We start from the raw sequence: 7,513 nt of genomic DNA, 5'->3' as shown, positions 1-7,513 counted from the left end.
AGGAAAGGGGAAGCGTGCCGTAACTAAAGGGAGAAGCAACTCTGCCCTCCACAAGGGCAGACTGCTCTCTAGGAGGGCAGCATCAATTGACCAAGCAAGCAAGGCAACCCTGCCCTGCCCACTTCAAGAGCAGAGCACAAAATGGTGCCTTGGAGCCATGAGAAACAAATTCTGCCCTGCCCTTGTGGAGGGCAGGATCGTGCTCCATGAGGAAAGAAATCCAAGGAAAATGACACCCAATGCATGCTACAAGGCTCGAGCAAGGGACCATGAGGAAGCCAAAGACTAAGGGTGACTAGCGTGCCAAGAAACCAAGAAAAAAAAGGAAGCGTGTTTGCATCGGCCCAGGTTCGAACACGGGCGTGCAATATGGCAACCCTGCCCTGCCCTTGGCGCGGGCAGGGCAGCATTTGAATTGGCAAGGTTGTGGCGCACCATTTCTCAATCTGGCGCACCAAATTCCTCGTCCTGGCACGGTCCTGGCGCGCGCGTCCCTCTCTGGCCGCACCAACCCGATCCTGCCCTGCCCTTGGCGCGGGCAGGGCAGCCTCCCACGATCCTGGCACGCCAATTTTGCATCCTGGCAGCACCTGGCGCACGCCCAAACGCCCGTGGCAGCATCATCCGAGCGCCCAGACGCCCCCTGGCGCACCAAGGCTTTCCCGCCCTGCCCTTGGCGCGGGCAGGGCAGCCTCTGGCGCACCAATTCTTCCCCTCGTGCGCAGCGCACAAATTTTGGCGCACCAACTCGCACCAACAAGCAACATGGCCGCACCAAATTCTTGTGCCAAGCATCAACTTTCTGCCCTGCCCTCCACAAGGGCAGGGCAGCCTCCTGGAAGCACTCTTTTGGGCCAAAATTCAAATTAAAAATTAATTTAAACCCATTTCTTCACCAATTCAAAAGCCCATCCAAATCCCATTATCCAAGAATAGAAAGTGTATAAATAGGATTTAAATTGATGTAATTAGGACCTCTTGGAGCTATCTTGGCTCTCACTTTTGAATTTTGATTTTGCAATTTTACTTGCTTTCATTTTCTGGAAAGAATTGGACCAAGAACTAAGAGGATCCAAGGAGAGTCTCCTTCCTCGAATCTCTTGGGCAATTCTACTTTCTGTTCTCTGAGTATTGGGTGTGTGAAATTGGGGAAATTCTGTCCCAATTCCCATTCAATCTCTCTGCATTAATTTTACTGCACAATTCACTTTCAATTCTGTTATTCAATTGCTTCTTCTTCAATTTTCTGTCAATTGCTTACTGAATCTAGATCTGGGAAGGAAATTGGGTTTTAGGCTCTGCTACCTAAGCTCTTGGGATCCTGAGATCACTTTTGGTTCTTCTGTGAACCATTGCAGCATTTTATTTCAATTCTGTTCGAATGCATATTGCCTCTGATTTACTTTCTGCCCTATCATTTACTGCAATTCACTTGTTCTTTGTTTAATTCTTGCATTCCCATTCCTCAATTCCCTTTTATCTTCAAGTCATTTACCTTTCTTGCCATTTAAGTTACTGCAATTTAAGTTTCTTGCACTTTAAGTTTCAGTCATTTACTTTCTTGCTCTTTAAGTTTCTGCACTTTTACTCTTCTGTTCTTTATTTTACTGAAATTTTCCCTCTCCCCTTTACTTTTAATGTCATTTACTTTCTGTTCAACACAAACAACTCAACCAACGCTTAATTCGCTTGACTAAATCACCCACTGAACTAAAATTGCTCAATCCTTCAATCCCTGTGGGATCGACCTCACTCATGTGAGTTATTATTACTTGATGCGACCCGGTACACTTGCCGGTGAGTGTTGTGTTGGATCACTTTCCACACATCAAGGAGTTTAGTGGCCCAGAAAGCTTTGTGTTCGAGCTCCACAGGAAGGTGATTGGATTTTCCATAGATTAGCTAAAAGGGTGACTTCCCAATTGGGGTTTTGAATGCTGTTCTATATGCCCATAGAGCATCATCCAATTTTCTTGCCCAGTCTTTCCTTGTGAGCCCAACTGTCTTCTCTAAGATTCTCTTTAGCTCCCTGTTTACCAATTCGACCTGGCCATTAGTTTGAGGGTGGTATGGTGTGACCACTTTGTGAATTACTCCATATTTATGGAGCAGCTTTTCCATTTGTCTGTTACAAAAGTGGCTACCACCATCACTAATAAGACCTTTAGGCATCTCATATCAGGTGAAGATGTGTCTCTTAAGAAATTAAAGAACAATTGGTGCATCACATGTAGTTATTGCTATGGCCTCTACCTACTTGGACACATATTCCACTGCTACCAATATATATTTGAAGGAATATGATGGGGGAAAAGGTCCCATGAAGTCTACGCCCCAAAGATCAAACAGTTCCACCTCCAGAATGAAGTTTTGAGGCATTTTATTCCTCTTTGTTAGTCCTCCAGCTCTTTGGCATTCATTGCATTTGTGCATAAATTCTCTAGCATTTTTGAATATGGTTGGCAAATAAAATCTACTATGAAGCACTTTAGCAGCTGTTCTTTCTAACCCAAAGTGTCCACGATAACCTGAACTATGGCAATGCCACAGTATGTTTCTCATTTCGCTTTTAGGAACACACCTTCTGATCATTTCATCCGGACATCTCTTTAACAAGAAGGGCTCGTCAAATAAAAATTTCTTGGCTTCATTGAGCAACTTCTTCACTTGCTGCCTAGTGAACTCTTGGGGAATCTTTCTTCCCGACTTGTAGTTTGCAATATCAACAAACCAAGGTGCTTGTTGGACTTTAAGAAGATGTTCATCTGGGAACTTCTCATTCACTGGTTATGGTGCATCTTGGCTGCTCTCTTGGGGTAATCTTGACAGATGGTTTGCAACTTGGTAACAGTACCCACCTGATAAGCCTTGGCTTGGCATCTTGTTTGGACATGAGATACTTAAGAGCAGCATGATCAGTGGTGCACGAAATTGTGATCTCTACTTTTCACAACTCAAACAATCCCCGGTAATGGCTCCAAAAACTTGGTGCTCAATACCATGGTCTAAACATAATTTCACAACTTCGCACAACTAACCAGCAAGTGCACTGGGTCATCCAAGTAATAAACCTTACGCGAGTAAGGGTCGATCCCACGGAGATTATTGGTATGAAGCAAGCTATGGTCACCTTGTAAATCTCAGTCAGGCAGATTCAAATGGTTATGGATGATATATTAATAAAGCATAAAATAAGGATAGAGATACTTATGTAATTCATTGGTGAGAATTTCAGATAAGCGTATGGAGATGCTTTGTCCCTTCCGTCTCTCTGCTTTCCTACTGTCTTCATCCAATCCTTCTTACTCCTTTCCATGGCAAGCTGTATGTTGGGCATCACCGTTGTCAGTGGCTACAATCCCGTCCTCTCAGTGAAAATGTTCAACGCGCTCTGTCACAGCACGGCTAATCATCTGTCGGTTCTCAATCAGGTTGGAATAGAATCTATTGATCCTTCCATGAGAGATTTGGATGATTTCTCCATGAAGGATTATAGGTGTTTTCATAGGGTTCTCCCATGTAATTCACCTCTTCCATTGAAGGGTTCTCAGGATCATAAGCTTCTTCTTCAGATGAAGCATCCTTAGTACTGCCTGGTGCAGCTTGCATTCCAGACAGACTTTGAGAGATCATATTGACTTGTGAGTCAATATTTTGTTCTGAGCCAATATGGCATTCAGAGTATCAATCTCAAGAACTCCTTTCTTCTGATTCGTCCCATTGTTCACGGGATTCCTTTCAGAAGTGTACATGAATTGGTTATTTGCAACCATTTCAATGAGTTCTTGAGCTTCTGTAGGCGTCTTCTTCAGATGAAGAGATCCTCCAGCAGAGCTACCCAATGACATCTTGGACAGTTCAGACAGACAATCATAGAAGATACCTATGATGCTCCATTCAGAAAGCATGTCAGAAGGACACTTTCTGATCAATTGTTTGTATCTTTCCCAAGCTTCATAGAGGGATTCACCTTCCTTCTGTCTAAAGGTTTGGACTTCCACTCTAAGCTTACTCAATTTTTGAGGTGGAAAGAACTTTGCCAAGAAGGCATTGACGAGCTTTTCCCAAGAGTTCAGGCTTTCTTTAGGTTGTGAGTCCAACCATATCCTAGCTCTGTCTCTTACAGCAAAAGGGAATAGCTTAAGTCTGTAGACCTCAGGGTCAACCCCATTAGTCTTGACAGTGTCACAGATTTGCAAGAACTCAGCTAAAAACTGATGAGGATCTTCCAATGGAAGTCCATGGAACTTGCAATTCTATTGCATTAGAGAAACTAATTGAGGCTTAAGCTCAAAGTTGTTTGCTCTAATGGCAGGGGTAGAGATGCTTCTCCCATAGAAGTCGGGAGTAGGTGCAATAAAGTCACCCAGCACCTTCCTTGCATTGTTGGCATTGGTGTTGTTTTCGGCTGCCATGGGTTCTTCTTCTTTGAAGATTTCTGTTAGGTCCTCAACAAAGAGTTGTGCCTTAGCTTCTCTTAGCTTTCGCTTCAAGGTCCTTTCAGGTTCGGGGTCAGCCTCAACAAGAATGCTTTTGTCTTTGCTCCTGCTCATATGAAAGAGAAGAGAACAAGAAAATATGGAATCCTCTATGTCACAGTATAGAGATTTCTTGAGGTGTCAGAGGAAAAGAAAAATAGAAGGAAGAGGTAGAAAATTTGAACTTATCAAGAAAGATGGAGTTCGAATTGTGCATTAAGGAGGAGTGTTAGTCCATAAATAGAAGGATGTGAGAAGAGGGGAAGAAATTTTTGAAAATAAATTAAAAAGATTTTAAAAACATTTTGAAAAATACTAATTGATTTTCGAAAACTAAGAGTGGAAAAGAAATCAAGTGATTTTTGAAAAAGATTTTGAAATTAGAAATTAAAAAAAAAGATATGATTGAAAACTATTTTGAAAAAGATGTGATTAAAAAGATATGATTGAAAAGTTATGGTTTTAAAAAGATGTGATTGAGAAGATATGATTTGTAAAACAATTTAAAAAGATTTGATTTTGAAAATTACTGACTTGACTAACAAGAAAAGATATGATTCAGACATTAAACCTTTCTCAACAGAAAAGGCGACATACTTGAAATGTTGAATCAAATCATTAATTGTTAGCAAGTATTTTTGAAAATGGAAAGAAATTGATTTTGAAAATATATGATTGAAAAGATATGATTTGAAAAAGATTTGATTTTGAAAAATTTTTGCAAACTTGAAAAAAATTTGCATTAAAAACAAAATCTTCCCTCTTGTGCCATCCTGGTGTTAAACGCCCAGAATGGTATTCATTTTGGCGATACCATTCTGGGCGTTTAACGCCCAAAACACTACCCTTTTGGGCGTTAAACGCCCAGCCAGGCACCCTGGCTGGCGTTTAAACGCCAGTTTGCCTTCCTCACTGGGCGTTTTGAACGCCCATCCTTTTTCTGTGTAATTCCTCTGCTGAATGTTCTGAATCTTCAATTCTCTGTATTATTGACTTGAAAAGACCCAAATTAAAATTTTTTTTGGATTTTTAATAATGAGGAATAATCAAAATGTAACTAAAATCAAATAAACAATGCATGCAAGACACCAAACTTAGAAGTTTGTATACTATTGACACTAACAAATTGAGAATGCATATGAGAAACAACAAGATACTCAAGTCAAGAGAATTTAAAGATCAGAACAGGGGAATCATCAAGAACAACTTGAAGATCAATGAAGACACATGACTGAATTCGAAAACTGCAAGAAGAAAAGAAACATGCAATTGACACCAAACTTAAAATGAGATACTAGACTCAACAAGAAACAAAAATATTTTTGGTTTTTATGATTTTGTAATTTTTTTGGTTTTTTTGAAAATTGAGTGGAAAAGAAAAATAAAGATATCAAAATTCTTAATGAGAATTCCAGGAATCATGCAATGTTAGTCTAAAGCTTCAGTCTAAAGAAATTAGACATGGCTAGCCAAGCTTCAGCAGAACATTACATTCAAGAGCTAAATTGATGAGAATCAATCAGCTTTGGTGATGATGAGAACATCACCTTGAAACACTAGAATTCATTCTTAAGAACTCTGAAGAAAAATACCTAATCTAAGCAACAAGATGAACCGTCAGTTGTCCAAACTCAACAATCCCCGGCAACGGCGCCAAAAACTTGGTGCACGAAATTGTGATCTCTACTTTTCACAACTCAAACAATCCCCCGCAATGGCTCCAAAAACTTGGTGCTCAATACCATGGTCTAAACATAATTTCACAACTTCGCACAACTAACCAGCAAGTGCACTGGGTCATCCAAGTAATAAACCTTACGCGAGTAAGGGTCGATCCCACGGAGATTGTTGGTATGAAGCAAGCTATGGTCACCTTGTAAATCTCAGTCAGGCAGATTCAAATGGTTATGGATGATATATGAATAAAGCATAAAATAAGGATAGAGATACTTATGTAATTCAGTGGTGAGAATTTCAGATAAGCGTATGGAGATGCTTTGTCCCTTCCATCTCTCTGCTTTCCTACTGTCTTCATCCAATCCTTCTTACTCCTTTCCATGGCAAGCTGTATGTTGGGCATCACCGTTGTCAGTGGCTACAGTCCCGTCCTCTCAGTGAAAATGTTCAACGCGCTCTGTCACAGCACGGCTAATCATCTGTCGGTTCTCAATCATGTTGGAATAGAATCCATTGATTCTTTTGCATCTGTCACTAACGCCCAGCCTTCAGGAGTTTGAAGCTCGTCACAGTCATTCAATCCTTGAATCCTACTCAGAATACCACAGACAAGGTTTAGACCTTCCGGAATCTCTTGAATGCCGCCATCAATTCTAGCTTATACCACGAAGATTCTGATTAAGGTATCCAAGAGATAAACATTCAAGCCTTGTTTGCTTGTAGAATGGGAGTGGTTGTCAGGCACGCGTTCATAAGTGAGAATGATGATGAGCGTCACATAATCATCACATTCATCATGTTCTTGGGTGCGAATGAGTATCTTAGAACAAGAATAAGCTTAATTGAATAGAAGAACAATAGTAATTGCATTAATACTCGAGGTACAGCAGAGCTCCACACCTTAATCTATGGTGTGTAGAAACTCCACCGTTGAAAATACATAAGAACAAGGTCTAGGCATGGCCGTGAGGCCAGCCCCCAAAACGTGATCAAAAGATTCAAAGATCTAAAGATGATCAAAGGATCTAAAGATGAAAATACAATAGCAAAAGGTCCTATTTGTAGAGAACTAGTAGCCTAGGGTTTACAGAAAGGAGTAAATGACATAAAAATCCACTTCCGGGTCCACTTGGTGTGTGCTTGGGCTGAGCATTGAAGCTTTCATGTGTAGAGACTTTTCTTGGAGTTAAACGCCAGCTTTTGTGCCAGTTTGGGCGTTTAACTCCCATTCTTGTGCCAGTTCCGGCGTTTAACGCCGGGCAGTTTTGAGCTGATTTGGAACGCCGGTTTGGGCCATCAAATCTCGGACAAAGTATAGACTACTATACATTGCTGGAAAGCCCAGGGTATCTACTTTC

The 7,513-nt window shown here is 41.0% G+C and overlaps 1 non-coding gene across 1 annotated transcript; it reads left to right on the top strand.

The window, feature by feature from the left end:
• Nucleotides 1-3,902: 3,902 nt before the first annotated feature.
• Nucleotides 3,903-4,010, top strand: LOC130952152 (small nucleolar RNA R71). The gene has a single exon (XR_009074333.1). It is a non-coding gene; the product is annotated as a small nucleolar RNA R71 (small nucleolar RNA).
• Nucleotides 4,011-7,513: the final 3,503 nt, after the last annotated feature.

This window comes from Arachis stenosperma, chromosome 9 (genome assembly GCF_014773155.1).
Source record: "Arachis stenosperma cultivar V10309 chromosome 9, arast.V10309.gnm1.PFL2, whole genome shotgun sequence".
Classification (NCBI taxonomy): domain Eukaryota; kingdom Viridiplantae; phylum Streptophyta; class Magnoliopsida; order Fabales; family Fabaceae; genus Arachis; species Arachis stenosperma.
This window is presented reverse-complemented; position numbering and strand designations above follow the sequence as displayed.